This window comes from Eptatretus burgeri, chromosome 12 (assembly GCF_056783735.1).
Source record: "Eptatretus burgeri isolate ZD-2024b chromosome 12, Ebu_testis_v1, whole genome shotgun sequence".
Classification (NCBI taxonomy): domain Eukaryota; kingdom Metazoa; phylum Chordata; class Myxini; order Myxiniformes; family Myxinidae; genus Eptatretus; species Eptatretus burgeri.
Genome location: NC_140972.1, coordinates 69007343 through 69024600, shown reverse-complemented (window position 1 = coordinate 69024600; position 17258 = coordinate 69007343).

Here is a 17258-nt window from a genome sequence, read left to right as displayed (position 1 = left end):
TTCAATACCGGATCGGTCGAGGCCCGGGTTACCAACGACCGCCACCGGTACCGGTGGTCAGCAGGGTACCAGTGGAAATTGTGCTACTGCTGGGCGAAGGAGGAGAAGGAGACGGGGAAGGTGAGTCCGTAGGCAGTGGGAGAGGGGGAAGGGTAGAAGTGTGGAGGTGAGAGTTGGAACTCTGAATGTTGGGACGATGACTGGCAAAGGGCGAGAGTTGGCTGATATGATGGAGAGAAGAAAGGTGGACATACTGTGTGTACAAGAGACCAAGTGGATGGGGAGTAAGGCGAGGAGCATTGGAGGTGGTTTCAAACTGTTCTACCATGGTGTGGATGGGAGGAGAAATGGTGTCGGGATAATCCTGAAGGAAGATCATGTCAAGAGGGTATTGGAGGTGAGGAGGGTGTCTGACCGAGTGATGAGTGTGAAGTTGGAAATTGAAGGGGTGATGATGAATGTCATCAGTGCATATGCCCCACATATGGGGTGTGAGATGGAATATAAAGAAGATTTCTGGAGTGAGTTAGATGAAGTGGTGGAGAGTGTATCCAAGGATGAAAGAGTGGTGATTGGAGCAGATTTCAATGGACATGTTGGGGAAGGAAATAAAGAGGATGAGGAGGTGATGGGGAGGTACGGTCTCAACAAGAGAAATGTGGAAGGGCAAATGGTGGTAGAGTTTGCAAAAAGAATGGAAATGGCAGTGGTAAACACGTATTTCAAGAAGAAGGAGGAACACAGGGTGACATACAAGAGTGGAGGAAAGTGCACACAGGTGGATTACATCTTAAGTAGGAGATGCAACCTGAAAGAGATTAGTGACTGTAAGGTTGTGGCAGGGGAGAGTGTAGCTCGACAGCATCGATTGGTGGTCTGTAGGATGACTTTAGAGGTGAGGTTGAGGAAGAGAGTGAGGGCTGAACCAAGGACCAGATGGTGGAAGCTGAAGGAGGAAGACTGTTGCGTGAAATTTAGGGAGGAGGTGAGACAGGCGTTGGATGGTGGTAAAGATGGGTGGGATGATTGGGCAACGACAGCAGAAGTTGTGAGGGAGATAGCTAGGAAGGTACTTGGTGTGACATCTGGACAGAGGAAGGAAGATAAGGAGACTTGGTGGTGGAATGAGGAAGTACAGGAAAGTATAAGGAAGAAGGGGTTGGCGAAAAAGAAGTGGGATAGTCAGAGAGATGAAGAAAGTCGGCAGGAGTACAAGGAGTGGCGTCGAAAAGCAAAAAGAGAGGTGGCTAAGGCCAAGGAAAAGGCATATGACGAGCTGTATGAGAAGTTGGATACAAAAGAAGGGGAAAGGATTTATACCGATTGGCAAGACAGAGGGACCGAGCTGGGAAGGATGTGCTGCAGGTTAGGGCGATAAAGGACACAAATGGGAATGTGCTGACGAGCGAGGAGAGTGTGTTGAGAAGGTGGATGGAGTACTTTGAGGAGCTGATGAATGAAGAAAATGAGAGAGAGAGAAGGTTGGAAGAGGTGGAGATCGTGAATCTGGAAGTGGGGTGGATCAGTAAGGATGAAGTGAGGACTGCTATGAAGAAGATGAAAAGTGGAAAGGCGGTTGGCCCAGATGGTATACCAGTGGAGGCATGGAAGTGCTTAGGAGAGATGGCAGTGGGGTTGTTTACCAGATTGTTTAATAAAGTCTTGGAAAGTGAGAGGATGCCGGAGGAGTGGAGATTAAGTGTGCTGGTTCCGATTTTCAAGAATAAGGGTGATGTGCAGAGCTGTGGAAATTACAGAGGGATAAAGTTGTTAAGCCACACCATGAAGTTGTGGGAAAGAGTAGTGGAAGCTCGGTTGAGAGGAGAGGTGATGATCTGTGAGCAGCAATATGGGTTTATGCCAGGAAAGAGCACCACTGATGCGATGTTTGCTTTGAGAATGTTGATGGAGAAGTATAGGGAAGGCCAGAAAGAGTTACATTGTGTGTTTGTGGATTTAGAGAAAGCTTATGATAGGGTGCCAAGAGAGGAGTTGTGGCATTGTATGAGGAAGTCGGGGGTGGTGGAGAAGTATGTGAGGATAGTGCAGGATATGTATGAGGACAGTGTGACAGCGGTGAGGTGTGCGGTCGGAATGACGGACCGGTTTAAGGTTAAAGTGGGATTGCACCAAGGATCGACTCTGAGCCCTTTCCTGTTTGCAATGGTGATGGACAGGTTGACGGACGAGATCAGACTGGAGTCTCCATGGACCATGATGTTCGCGGATGACATCATGATCTGTAGGGAGAGTAGGGAGCAGGCTGAATCGAGCCTTGAGAGGTGGAGGTACGCACTGGAGAGAAGGGGAATGTTAGTCAGTAGGAGTAAGACGGAGTACATGTGCGTAAATGAGAGGGAGGGTGGTGGTATGGTGCAGTTGCAAGGAGTTGAGGTGGGGAAGGTGGATTGGTTTAAATACTTGGGATCAACTGTCCAAAGTAACGAAGAGTGTGGGAGAGAAGTGAAAAAGAGAGTGCAGGCAGGATGGAGTGGGTGGAGAAGAGTTGCAGGAGTGATTTGTGACAGAAGGGTAGCTGCAAGAGTGAAGGGGAAAGTATACAAGACGGTAGTGAGACCAGCTATGTTGTATGGTTTGGAGGCGGTGGCGCTAACAAAAAGACAGGAAGCAGAGCTGGAGGTGGCAGAGTTAAAGATGCTGCGATTCTCGTTGGGAGTGACGAGGATGGATAGGATAAGAAATGAGTGTATGAGAGGGACAGCGCAGGTAGGACGGTTTGGAAACAAAGTGAGAGAGGCGAGATTGAGATGGTTTGGACATGTGCACAGGAGGGAAACGGAGTATATCGGGATAAGGATGTTGAAGATGGAGCCGCCAGGCAGGAGGAGAAGAGGAAGGCCAAAGAAGAGGTTCATGGATGCGGTGAGGGCGGACATGCGGGTGGTTGGAGTGTCAATGGAAGATGTGGAGGATAGAGCGAAATGGAGACAGTTGGTCCGCTGTGGCGACCCCTAACGGGAGCAAGCCGAAAGAAGAAGAAGAAGAAGAAGAAGAAGTGTTTTGTTAGTTTTTGCCATTGCTTTGGCTCCTTTGAACGATTCTTGGACCGCGTCCATATTATTATCATTGGTATTATTATTATTTTCCTCCATTCGCCAGCGTCGCTTGTGTATTGATTTTTTTATTATTATTATTATTATTATTATTATTTTTTTTTTTTTTTTTAATACCCCAAGGCATTGAGTGTTATTGCACCTAAATCATGGCGAACGTTGAGCTGTTTGAGTCTTTAAGTCGGAAAAATGGGTTTTCGTGTACGCCACCACCCGAAATCTCAGTTGAAAAAGTTGTTTTGTGTGTCGGAAAATTGATCGGCATGCATAGTGTAATAGCTGCATCGAGAATGAATCAGCGTGTTGTTATCTTCGTCGCCAAAGAGGAAATGGTGGCGCAGCTTGTGGAGTCAGGTCTGACTGTGGAGCCGGATATATTCCTCTTCATATCACCCCTCGATGTTCCATCGATGAAGGTACTCCTGTCAAATATTCCTCCCTTCATAAAAAACGAGCAGGTGAAGCCTGCTTTAGAACAGTATGGCACTGTTGTTTCAAAAATAACTTTCATTCCTGTTCGCTTTAAGGACCACAGTACAAAACATATTCTTTCCTTTCGACGTCAACTATTTATTACTCCGAAGCCAAACATTCGTGAGCTCGACGTGATGTTAAAAATTGAACATGAAAAGTTTACTTACCGCAGCTTTGCCACATCTCAGACTTTAGTGTGTTACAAATGTGGACAGTGTGGTCACATGAAAAATGAATGCCCAAGGGTCGTTGAAAAAGAATCAAGTAAAGTTGAAAATGTAAATGAACCTGAGGTCACTGGGGTGTCTACTGAGGCAGGAGAAAACTCTGAAAATCAAACAAATGGAAAAAATGAGTCTGGTTGGGTGACACGAGGAAAACGAAGGCACCATAGTGCAGTTTTAGTCGAACCTTCTTCATACGCGGAAGCGGTCGCTGTGAAGAGGGTTTCACTCAATCGGAAAGAGAGTAACCAAAATCCTTCAGATGTTTATGCTTGTCCTCTCACATGTGATGACGAGGAGACGATGGAGCTTCAAAACAAACCATCAGTAGATGTCCCAGGTGGAGACGAAACTTGTTCTGGACATACAGTAGGTAGTCATACACTGAAGCAGGATGTTCATGCGGAGATTGTGTCTAACACCCAAGAACCAACTGTTGAAACCATAGTCGTGCCTAATACCTCAGAACCAGCAGTTCAGACTACAATAGAGCCTAATAACTCAGAGCCATCTGTACAAACTATAGTTGTGCCGAACACCACAGAACAATCTCACCAAACTGTAATTGCACCGAGTACCATAGAACTGCCTGTCACATCTACAGCCACACCCATTACCGCAGTGACTTTGAAGCAGACACCTGAAAAGTTAGAAGGAAATCTGCTTCCTGAGGATTCCTTTTTCGTGAAACCATTTCCAATGTCTGCTATATCTGTAAACAAAAAGGATGCTAAATTTTAACAGGAGTCGAGTGATTCCGATGATACTTGTTCAATATCAGATTCTTCTGAGTTGGATGGTGCAGCTGGAGATTCACAAGACCAGAAGGGCTCAAATGCCCCTGCTCCTGCGAAGGTGATCAAGTTCCTCCACAACACCTTTCGGAAAAAAATTAAACTAACCGATTTCTTTCCGGAACTCGATAAATTTATGCTTACCGCATCCCTTATTACTAAAAATCCGGCAGCCTATGGCGCCAATGAATCCCACGTACACAGATTGAGGAAATATGTAACTCTGGCAAGGAAAGAACTTCAGTAACCAGTACCCACCTATAAAATACTAAAATGGTTCTGTCTCTTGCTTGTTTAAACATAAATGGGGGCCGCGCCCCTATACGTAAAACACATGTTCGACTGTTACTTGATCAAAAGCATATTGATGTAGCTCTTCTTCAGGATGTGCGTTGTGGACCGACTTGTTCTGCAGAGTGGCAAACCACAATAAGGGGTTCTTGGTTTTTCAGTTCCTTTGATTGCTGCAGTGCAGGAGTTGCTTTCTGGTTTCGATCAAGTCTTTCATCGGACCAAATTGTTTTTCACGAATTCATGCAAGGTCATTTGGCTTTTGTGGTTTTTTCTTATGGAGGCTATAAAATCACACTATTAAATGCTTATGTCCCAAGTAATCCTGCAAAAAGAAACGAATATTTTTCCATTCTTGATGATTGTTTATCCCAGATTGATTTTAGTGGTCTCGTGTGCCTCGTTGGTGATATTAATTGTACCTTGGAGCCAGCTCTGGACCGTAATGGCTCAGAACCTCACCCTGAGAGTGCAAAAGGGTTTGCGACCATTTTAGCAAAGTATAATTCGGTTGATGGTTGGAGATTGCAGCACCCCAAAGTTAAACAATATTCGTGGTGTCAAGCTTCCAATAACAGGGTATCGTTCGCTCGCTAAGATCGATTTTATGTTCATAATGATTTTCGGAACTTTATATTGTCTACGGCAATTTCTCCCTCTGGCTTTTCAGATCACCACCTAGTTTCTTTAAAATTAACTTTTCCCTATCTTCAACGTAGGAGTGCCTATTGGGCTCTAAACGTTAGTCTTTTGGAAGACATTGTTTTTTGCAATGCTTTTAGGATCTTTTGGACTTCTCTTTACGGAAGGAAAAATACTTTTCATAGCAAGCTACAATGGTGGGATATTGTAAAAATCCACATCAAAATCTTTTGTCAGCAGTATAAACTTCATCACTCTCAGGATAGTCTTTCAAGGATAACGATTCTAGAAAAAGAGGTTTTAGAATTGCAAAGAAATCCTCTTGAGTTGAACAGAAATCAAGGATTACGTAAAGAATTTATGACTAAAAAAGAACTTCTTCACAGTCTTGTCAACGAAAGGGCTAAAGGGGCTTTAGTGCGGCTTAAGATTAAAAATTTGAGTCTTTTTGACACTTCATCAAAGTTTTTATTCTCTTTGGAGAGGAAAACTAAAGCTCAACAACAACTATTATCTGTACAATCACCTGAAGGAGAGATAGTAAGTGAACCTAAGATGATTAAAAGAATTGTAGTCGATTATTTTTCTTCTTTATTCTGTGCAAAAAAGATTGATTTGAATGTTGCAAAAGCCTTTATTGAACCTTTACCCAAGTTGTCTGAGTCACAGCGAGCCTCTTGGGAGAGTTCCATCACGCTGGAGGAGTTGGGTCTTGCTCTTTCCAGTATGGCGTCCGGGAAAGCTCCTGGTCTGGATGGAATCCCCTGTGAATTCTACAAAACCTTTTGGGACATTATCGGACCCGAACTTTTGGAAGTACTCAAGGAAAGTTTTCAAGTTGGGGAGCTCCCCCTAAGTTTCCGGCGAGCCGTTGTTTCCTTGTTACCAAAGAAGGGAGACACCCAGTTACTCAGAAACTGGCATCCTGTCTCCTTACTGAACACCGACTGCAAGATTTTTTTCAAAGGTCCTTGCCTCTCGCTTAAAATTGGTAGTCCAATCTTTGGTGCATCCTGATCAAACCTGTTGTGTGCGTGGACGATCAATATATGACAATCTTGGCGCTGTTCGTGACATTGCTGATGTGTGTGATCTTCTGCATAAAAGTACTGGCTTAATCTTTGTTGATCAAGAGCATGCCTTTGATAATATAGATCATAGTTATCTATTTGCTATCCTAAAGGGTTTTGGTTTTGGTCGTATTTTTGTATCATATATTCAGTTGTTGTATCACAATATTTATAGTTTATTCAAAATAAATAATGAGTTGATTCCTCCCTTTACTGTTACCAGAGGAATAAGGCAAGGGTGTCCCTTATCCGGACTCCTTTATGTTGTTTCCATTGAACCCCTTTAAGTTAAATTGCGTGAGAAACTTGTGGGATTCTCTGTCGCTCCGCACATACCTGCTATAAAAGTTGTTGCTTCTGCAGATGATATCTGCACTACAATTCAATGTCAAGAAGATGTATCTGAACTACTTAAAACTATGAATAATTTTACCCTTGCTTGCTCAGCCAGAGTAAACTGGACAAAGAGTTATGCCTCCTTTTTTGGATTAGCAATGCATTTTTCCTTCCCAACACTACCTGACAATTTATCTTGGAAGAATAATAGTGTTTACCATTTGGGTGTACACCTTGGTGATGCTCAAAGTATTCAGAAAAACTGGGATGGACTAACAGACAAAGTCTACTCCAGACTTCAGAGATGGAGGGGCCTTCTGTGCAAATTATCATATCATGGAAGAGTTTTAGTTATTAACAATTTGGTCTCTTCCATCTTGTAACACAGGTTTATTGTCTTGCAGCCACCTGCATGGCAAATTAAAAATATTCAAAAATACTTAATCGATTTTTTTCTGGGGTGGTATGCACTGGCTTCGACCAGGTGTGCTCAGCCTTTCTCGTAATGAGGGGGGTCAAGGGCTTGTTGACATCACCAGCAGGATCATGACTTTCCGCATTCTTTTTGTGAAAAAGTTGCTTTATAACCACATGCCTTGGGAGAGTTTGACCCTTTGTTTGCTAAAGCAAGCGGGCCGGCTAGGATATGGCCGTGAGCTTTTTTTGCTCGACCTCCTGAAGATCGACGTGTCACCACTTCCTCTATATATGCAGAGTGTGATCAATGCTTGGCAAGCTTTATCACTGCAACGTGAGGTCACTTCCTTTACTGCCTCGATGTCCTGAAATGAACCAGTTTTCTACAATCCCTGTTTTACAGGAATCCCATCCTCTAGGGCTTTTGTGCAACATTTTGTGGGGTCCAATATACTTCTTGTGCACAATCTGCTGGATTTTTCAAAAGAAAGATGGAAATCTGGTCATGAAATCTCAACCATTACTGGGTTGAAATCAATACGGATAATTGGTCAGCTTTTTTCTGCTATCTTAAAGGCATTAATGAGTTTTAGAGTGGGTTTCAGGAGTCTTTTTGATATTGTGGATTTGCCCAATCAATATGCCTTTCCCTGTTTTGCTTTTGGACTGGGATGGAAAATCTGTACCTTTAAATTCCATTGAGAAGGCGAACCTGTATTCCTTTTGTATTCAGTATATTTTTGCTGATTCAGTTAAAAGTCCTTTCGGGATTCAATGGAAAGAACATTTGCCAACTTCGACCCCTCTTGTCCCTGCATGGAGAGGTTTATATACCCCCCCCCACCAATTTCTAAACGTTCGGGTGACCTGCAATGGAGATTAGTGCATTGCATCCTCCCTTATAATATCTTATTGCACAAGTTTTCCAATGAGATCTCGGAATTGTGCCCATTTTGTGAAAACAATGAAACGCTTTGTCATGCATATGTAGAGTGCATAAGACTTGTCCCTCTTTTTCAGTTTTTGCATGATATTATTTTAAAGATGGGTCTTTCTTTTTCCTTGGTGAAATTTATTTATGGTTTCCCTATTTCCTCTAGTTTCAAATCTGAGACTGGTTTGGCCAGGTTTTTGGTTGCTGAAGCAAAAATGGCAATTTATAAGACAAGGGAAAAGAAGGTGGAATCTGCGGATGCTTGTTATTGTGTTTTATTAACCTTCAGAACTTTAGTTGTGTCTCGCATTCAGCTTGATTTCTTTTTCTGTTGCAAGTCTGGGAGAATGCAGGATTTTGTTGACAAATGGTGTGTAAAAAAATGTTCTTTGCTCTGTTGCAAATGAATCACTTGAGTTTCCTTTCTGATTTAAAAAGTATGAATCAATCTAAAATGTTTTTTAATAAATGGTTGTTCATCTGTTTTGGTAAAATATTTTTTTCTACCTTTATAAATACCCTCTTGTTTGTTAAAATATATTTTGTTTGCTTGCTGTGAAAAACAGTTAAGTGTTGTGCTGACGCCTTTGTCTCATTGGTGAGACACCTTTTTATACTTTTGTAATAAAAGAATATAAAATCTCTCTCTCTCTCTCTCTCTCTCTCTCTCATTCTCTCTCTCTCTCTCTCTCTCTCTCTCTCTCTCTCTCATTCTCTCATTCTCTCATTCTCTCATTCTCTCATTCTCTCATTCTCTCATTCTCTCATTCTCTCATTCTCTCATTCTCTCATTCTCTCATTCTCTCATTCTCTCATTCTCTCATTCTCTCATTCTCTCATTCTCTCATTCTCTCATTCTCTCATTCTCTCATTCTCTCATTCTCTCATTCTCTCATTCTCTCATTCTCTCATTCTCTCATTCTCTCATTCTCTCATTCTCTCATTCTCTCATTCTCTCATTCATTTCACTTGATTCCTTCGATTGCTTTAATCGACCATGGACAAGATCTTCAAACTGGAGAAGTTTAATGCGGACCCAAACGCAAACCATTATCAAAAACACGGCACCACATAACCGTCACATCATTCAAAATTGGACCACTTTACCTGTCGCTTATCTGGGCCCTGGCGCAATAGTCCGAGCGTTGGCCAGAAAAGCGTGCATTCGGGTCCGCACAATGTTTTTCTGCATTTTTGATCATCAGACCATCTGAATGAATATTCCAATTGATGCCACTATGGCACCCTTGAGCATTTTTGGAGAAACCCATAAAAATGCAAATTAGTGGTGGCCATTTTCAAAATTACTATTTTTCTTTATATCTCCAAAAGTAAGCATCCAAATAGCCTGGTGAGGTGTCCACACCCATGTTTTTAGGGTCACTGGTCATGATAAACAAACTTAAAATTTAATATCATTTAAATTTATCTCATTAATATGCAAATTAGAAGTCGCCATTATTGAAAATGTAGATAAATAGACATGTTGTCCTTGGTCTGTGCTTGAAGGGCAAGAAATGCTGATTTTGTGAAGCCAGGATCTCCATTTACACCACTGTACCACGACCTGATTTGACTACGATGGGGCATGGCCATGATAAATGTCTCTCTCACGTTGTGATATGCCTTTGCTGAGTTGAACTGCAGTGTCATGGAAAATAGTTTTAGTTGTTGAGGATAAGCACTGGAGTGTTTCTTGCATTTGCAGTTTTGAATTCTCTTCAGGACTTCTAAAGGGAATCCATTGAAAATTTCCTCCAACAACTCTGCACAATTTCTTAATATCAGGTTCTTTTCTTGGAAGGAAGCTATAACTGAGCCCAAGTTTGTAGGGCCCTGTGTCCACAAAGTTTCCTTAACGCTGGACCCTGCGTCCACCTTCTCTGAAACCACCACCACACTTGCTTCACATTTTGGAGCCACTCAGAGCGCCCTCATTCGACGATTCAAATTCCGACAACAGGGCCAGTGGCCTGGTGATCATTTCTCCAAATATGTGTCTGCATTGAGAGAATTACCACTTCATTGTAAGTTTTGAACACTGCACGATGAGATGTTTTGAGATCAGCTGATTGAGAAAACATGAAGTGCAGAAGTGAGGAGAGACTTGCTCGAATGTGACGTCCTAACGTTGACTCAGGCCATCAAGATAGCCAGTCAAATGGAAGCAGATTTCCACAGTGCACAATAAATTACCAGAAAAATCTCACCTGTTACAACTTCAGACGACAGTTCAGGGAATTCGGCAAACTCACACCAACGGGAACAGATTTCGCAGCACAAAATACGCAGCAACACCCCACATGGTCCACACTGCATTACAGCAACTGTGGTCCACCAGGCACGACTCCAGAGCTACAAAGTGCCCTGCCCAGTGACAACAGTGCAGAAATTGTGGAAAATTTGAAAAACTTTGCCAGGTGGTGTCGCTCCACCTCAACACGAGCAACCGCTCAGCCACAGACCTCGCACACTCCACCGGCCAAAATCCATACTGTGATATCGGCCATGAAACTTTAAAACATGAGTTGTTTCTCAAACGAGATGATGATGGGCCAGTCATCTGCTTGGGGGATGGCCAGACAGAGGTGGACGCAGCAAAGTGGATGCAGCAACGAGCTGCTCCGGTGCATTCACCCATAGATGACCTGACCTGACACTTTGGCACTTTGACACACACTAGATTCCTTAGTACTCTGTGCTCTGCCACCTTTGGTGGACAGAGGTTATGTTTTCATCCGTGTCTGTCTGTTTGTTTGTCTTTGAGCAATATATCTCAGAGTTATGGATGGATTCGGACGAAACTTGGTGAACAGGTTCGGTGTGTGACAAGTACGAATTGATTGCATCTTAGTGAAGATGCGGTTCTGGATCCGGATACGAGAATTATTTTAAATTTCTCTCGTGATTCTTCACCACTGAGAGATGTGGCCAAAAAAGATACACAGTACAGCACAATATTTGAAAAAATTATAGAAGAGTTATTGGTGTATTGATGTATTAATTGAGGTAACCAGAACAAGCTGATGAGATTTTGTTTCTTGATGAGAGGAATTTCCTCCTCTCCAAGGATGCCAAAAATAAGGGACTGTCCTTGCTCGATCCTTTCAAAAGCTGAACCTCAAAGGAAGCAGCACACACCATTTTAAAAGTTTTTGGTATGGCTCAGCTGGAGTTTGAACCACTGACCGATCAGACTCAGAGCAGATGGTCTCAACATTACACCAGACCACCAAGTCTGGGTATCGAGTAAAGAATTGAGGAAAGGTGTCTTTACACCATGAATTTGCCACCTTAATTTTGGGGAACCTGCATTGTTCGTTCCATGGAACTGTTCTTGTAGTTGCAGGATTTAATTTTCAAGCAAGGTTACGTTTGTTTGTTCATTTTAAACACCATCTGCACAATATTGATGATGGAAGAGTCTAATGTGAATTTCAGCTTTATCCCACCATTGTTGGTGGAAATTGTCACAACTGTTGTATTTTGGTCTGAAAACCCAGTTGGGCAGATCATCGATGACAGAGTGAAACGTGAAAGTCAAGGATCACCATGAAAGTTGTCCAAGTGAGCAAGTGCTATATTACTTTCAATGTAACGACACCATGAGTATTGTATCGTTGAAGGGTGTTGTAACCACCACATGTGTTTGTAATTCAGTTGTTTTTTAAAACCTTACGAGGGGTTTTGTGGAGGCAACAAGGGATTCAGTGCTGTTCCTGCCTCATCGGGCTTCGAGAGTGGAGTTGAAACCTCCGCTGATGCAGATATGGTCGTTTTGGTTATTTAGGGTATTCTGGTTATCAAAGGAAGTTAGGTGTGTTCAGAGGTGATTTAAAAAGTTTTGCTGAACTAAAGATGTACTTGAACCATCTATACTGAATATGAATACTGAAGGATCAATTTTGTGCTCCTCCTCGCGGTCGCGTCACGTTTTTCTCGGTACTGTGACCTGGACTGAAAGAAACTTCATACCAGTAAGAGTGCATCGCACATCGTGCCAACAGTCAAACTTCAACTCTGAAGCAGAATAAACACTTTTCATTTTTCATTCGTTTACATGGCGACGTGTGACGTCACCGCTGAGAGGCGTCAGGACATCATGACATCATCGGTCATTCGCTGACGACATTACGTCTGTCGTCGACAGACCGTCACTGCTGAGAGGTGTAATTCCACTCCTCGAAAATTGCGTCTGCAATGCAAAACCCTCTTCTGCACAAGCTGACTTCCTCCGAATGTGAATTTGACACAAAAAAAATGTAACAAGAAACATTGTATCTTCTATATATTAATACTGAAGGATCAATTTTGTGCTCCTCCTCGCGGTCGCGTCACGTTTTTCTCAGTATTGTGACCTGGACTGAAAGAAACTTCGTACCTGGAAGAGTGCATCGCACATCGTGGCAAAAGTCAACTTTTAACTCTGAAGAGGAATAAACACTTTTCGTTGAGACGGGGGCGAGGAGTGAAGAGGCGGGGGGGCAAGGTAAGCAAATTTTTTGGCGGGGGTAAGCAAATTTAAAGCGGGAAATGGGCGGGGATGAGTGGGCGGGGGCTGGGGTGAATTAAGCAGGGTTGAATGTGAGGGGGTGGACAAGGGGGCGGGGTCACGGGGGCAAGTGGGGCGGGGAATCAAGAGACCAGTGTGTGTGTGTGCGGGGAGTGAAGAGGCGGAGGCGGGGCCGGGGTAATTAAATTTTTGGGCGGGGGTAAGCAAATTGAAGGCGGGGGGGATGGGGCAGGGGCGGGGGATGAGTCGGCGGGGGCAAGCACGCCCTGTCCAGTCAATGTCCCTCGAGTATGGGTGAGCTGGTGAGGGTGGTTGAATGAACGGAGTCCGTCTGTGACGGGGTTTCGGCTAGTTATTATATTAATACGCTAAGCCATATTTTGTGGACGTATCTCCTCCGAAACTGCCGGACGGATTGTTGCCACTTTCGGCATGCGAGTGCTCTGTGGTCTAATGTGCAGCATTGGTGATGTGAGATCGCGCCAGATGGACAGGTCTGGGAATTTTGGCGATTTTCTCATGTTCACATTTGTTTGCTTGGCGACGTGTGATGACACCACTGAGAGGCGTAATGACGTCATGACATCATCGGTCATTCGTTGACGTCATTACGTCTGTCGTCGACAGAACGTCACCTCTGAGAGGCGGAATACCACTCCTAGAAAACAGCGTCTGCAATGTAAAACCCTCTTCTGTATATGCTGACTACCTCAGAAGGTGCATTTGACACAAAAAATGGAAGAAGAAACATTGTATATCAAGAAATTCTATAAATCACATTGTGAACACTGGATATATTGACGTCCCAAAGATCCCTCACTGAAGAAACTTTGCGCGGAGCATGGTTTTGGTGAGTAAATATTGAAAATAGTGTGAAACTTTCACATTGGAGAGATGTTATGGCCGCCTCCACATGCTATGGCCGCCTCCACATGCTATGGCCGCCTCCACATGCTATGGCCGCCTCCCAACACCACTCACACAGCCGCCTACGCACACTCCACACACACAGACAGGATTGGTTCGAGAGACACACATGCTCTCTCAGCTGCCTCACCTGGGTTCGAACCCTGACCAAGATATAAACTGTCATCCCGGTGTTTGACAGGCACAGTGATTCATCAATGTGTGTACCCACCCTTGGTTGGACATTTAGCTGAGCATCCCACCTGCCAGCATTAGTTGGTGGACGTTGAAGATCCCAAAGTGTCCTTTGTGAAGACGAGGTGAGCCATCATCAGCACCATGAACAAATTCCAAATCCTGCCCAAACCAGCAGAGGGCATTGCATCACTGACATAGATATGCCGTCAGCCAATGATGCTACCCCACAACTTTGTGCTGCATATGAATGAAGAAGGACTGAACGAGTGGACGATTCCCCCAGTACATTTTGTGTTGTGTCCATTTGATGAGATTTCATTTTCTTCACAAGGAGATTTTTACCACAGATGGTTTTTATTGATTAATTTGTATAAACAGAAATAAAACATTTATTCAATTCAATCATAATAAAATATTCATAAAGATTTGCTGAACATTTTGGGAGAAAGGTTATGAAGGATGGTTGATATCATGAAAGGGAGTTGGAGATGAAAAGATGGAGGTGTTGGATGAAGATAACACTGTTGAAGGCCATAAAGATAACACCGAGCATGGACTGGACATATGATGAGATAGGAAGGATTACGAAAGAGAGGTTGTGGAAGGAACAATGAAAATGAAATGATAGAGGGAGCCAATGAGAAGCATGTTGATGGCCATTCAGAAAGTCTCCAGCTTGACTCATTTTATGATTTGTTCAGACCCAATAAATATCGATCATCGATCGATGCACTCTTGTTTTTATTTATTTATAAACAACCTTTTGTTTATTTTCGCAAGACCTCTGAACAGAAGTCTAACTATGAGTTGGTCAAATGAAAGGACTGAAATCAGAGCAATAAGTCAAATAACTCTATAAGAAAGGTCCAAAGGGAATTCATGAGGACGTGGCATTCACACTGGGAGATGATGTCCCTTCATGCGCCACTGAAAAATAACAACTGGGCAACTAAATTTCTTTGAGAAAGAAACAGCACTGAGTCTGAGCCAAGATAATGATGTCCCAAAGAGGCAACCACACTCGAAGAAGTTGATACATTCCACAGCTTTTGACCAACAACGCAAGATGAACAGGAACGTTGGTGAGACCGAGTCCAATCACTGGGTCAGGGCAGTCCATCCTCACCGAGAATCAGATCTGGATACTAGAATTTTATCCTGCATGTGAAAGTTCTCAGTGAGATGGGTTCCCAGGATATTGACTGCTGATTTGAAGAGAGAGTGATTTGACCTCCAGGGAAAATTTTAAACAGTTTAAAACAAACGTCGAGGGCGTCATGAACACGATTGTGATTCAGGAAGAGTTATGGGTTCACTGCTTTGATCTTGAGACCAAATAGCAGAGCATGCCGTGTAAGCACACATTGTGCCTACGGCCGGATTAAGACGTTGTGGGGCCCTCGGCCATTTTAAATGTTGAAGGCCATATCCAATGCCCTATTTGTCTATTCACATTCAGTTTTGTAGAGATTGGTGAAGGCTTCATCCAAAAGCCCTAGGTGTGGGGCCCTTCAGATGGTGCCCGAGGCCATGGCCTGTCAGGCATGTGACTGAATCCGGCCCCGATTGTGCGATGAACCCTTGTTGCTCGTCTTACCTCCCTGGAAGCACAACAACATTGAAGTGTCATCTGGAAAGGTTGTGGCTACTTTTTGTGGGATTGCAGCGTCAAGGCTCTCATGACTCTCCATTTCATCAGGTGAGAGACATTATATTGAGGATTCCTGTGCTGATGAACTGCCACAGTTGTAAGATGCTACAAATAATGAGGAAATAATTTCAGAGGTTGAGAACATTCTGAAAAAGCAAGGTCAGGCTTGTAATGTACTGAAATGGGAGATGCTTAGCAGGCAGACACGATGCGGAGGAACAGTCGAGCCGGGCTGTGTTGCACAAGTGCGAGCGCGGGCGTACTGTGCCCGCGGCTCCCCTTTATTCCGTATTCGGCACACTCCCGAGCCGGGCGACTCCAGCATTACTACGACGCCTCAGGCGGCGCGCACACCTCATATCCCTTGCCGAGACACTGACCACCACGACCACTCCTCCCATCATCACGCCCATCACGCATCATCACCATGCCCTTCCCCGTAGGCCCGCAGACTCCACCACAAAGCTGTTTACTAATCTCCTTGATCAAGATGCAACAGAGATGGACGAACTGCAATTATCTCAAGGGAGACAATGTTGAAAATAAATAATGTTTTTTTTGGTCAAACAAGAAAGTGAACACCCGTCGTTGAACTGGAATAACTGAAGGGTGGAGGTTTGGATCTGAGAGTGAAATGAGAAACCAAGGTTAGAGAAACATGGAAAGATGCTCATGGAAAGGAACCTTTATTCAGGAAAAGTTATGAGAAGAGAATTTTTCAATAATTACACAATGAATGTTTTAAGGACAGGATTTGAATGAGATCTTGATTGAAGTTGTTTACATGGAATCTGCAGGTGGGTTTGGTAATCTGGTTGGGGTGAAGGATGTTGGGAAAAAACGAATCGGATTTCTGATTGACCAAGTCCTTGAGTCGATGAGGTGGAGGAGACCATGGTCACAGTTCAGACTGGAGATGATTCAGCAGAATATTTGAAGTCAATCCAGATGATGGCAGCAGCTAAATGGAGGGGAAGAAATGTAAATACAACGTTCGAGTTTAAATGTGTTTGTTATTACAGTAATGAAGTCACACACGATGTACAGTAATGAAGTCATCAATGATGTACAGTGATGAAGTCACGCATGACGTCCAGTAATGAAGTCACACATGAGGTACAGTGATGAAGTCACACATGATGTACAGTTATGAAATCACACACGATGTATATTAATGAAGTCACACACGATGTACAGAAATGACGTCACACATGAGCTACAGTGATGAAGTCACACATTATGTGCAGTAATGAAGTCATCCATGATGTACAGTGATGAAGTCACGCATGACGTCCAGTAATGAAGTCACACATGATGTGCAGAAATGACATCACGCATGATGTTCAGTGATGAAGTCGTGCATGATATTCAGTGATGACGTCACACGTGATTTAAAGAAATGACGTCACGCATGATATTCAGTAATTAAGTCATGCATGATATTCAGTGATGAAGTCACACATGATGTACAGTGATGAAGTCAAGCAGCGAACACCAAGGGTTAATATCTGCAGTTCCCTTCATGATTGGCATTGATTGTATAAACCAGGGAGAGACTCCACCTGCTTGATGGATTCACTCAACTTATTAAATTCTCAACACTTGGAATTATTTAGTTCTCATCATGATATTTTGAACAAGGAAGTGACAGATTGAAAAACATGGACACAAAAAGGATCCAGGTGATGAAATCAGTCCATCGAGTGTTTACCGTACCTTTGTTCTGGAGATTGT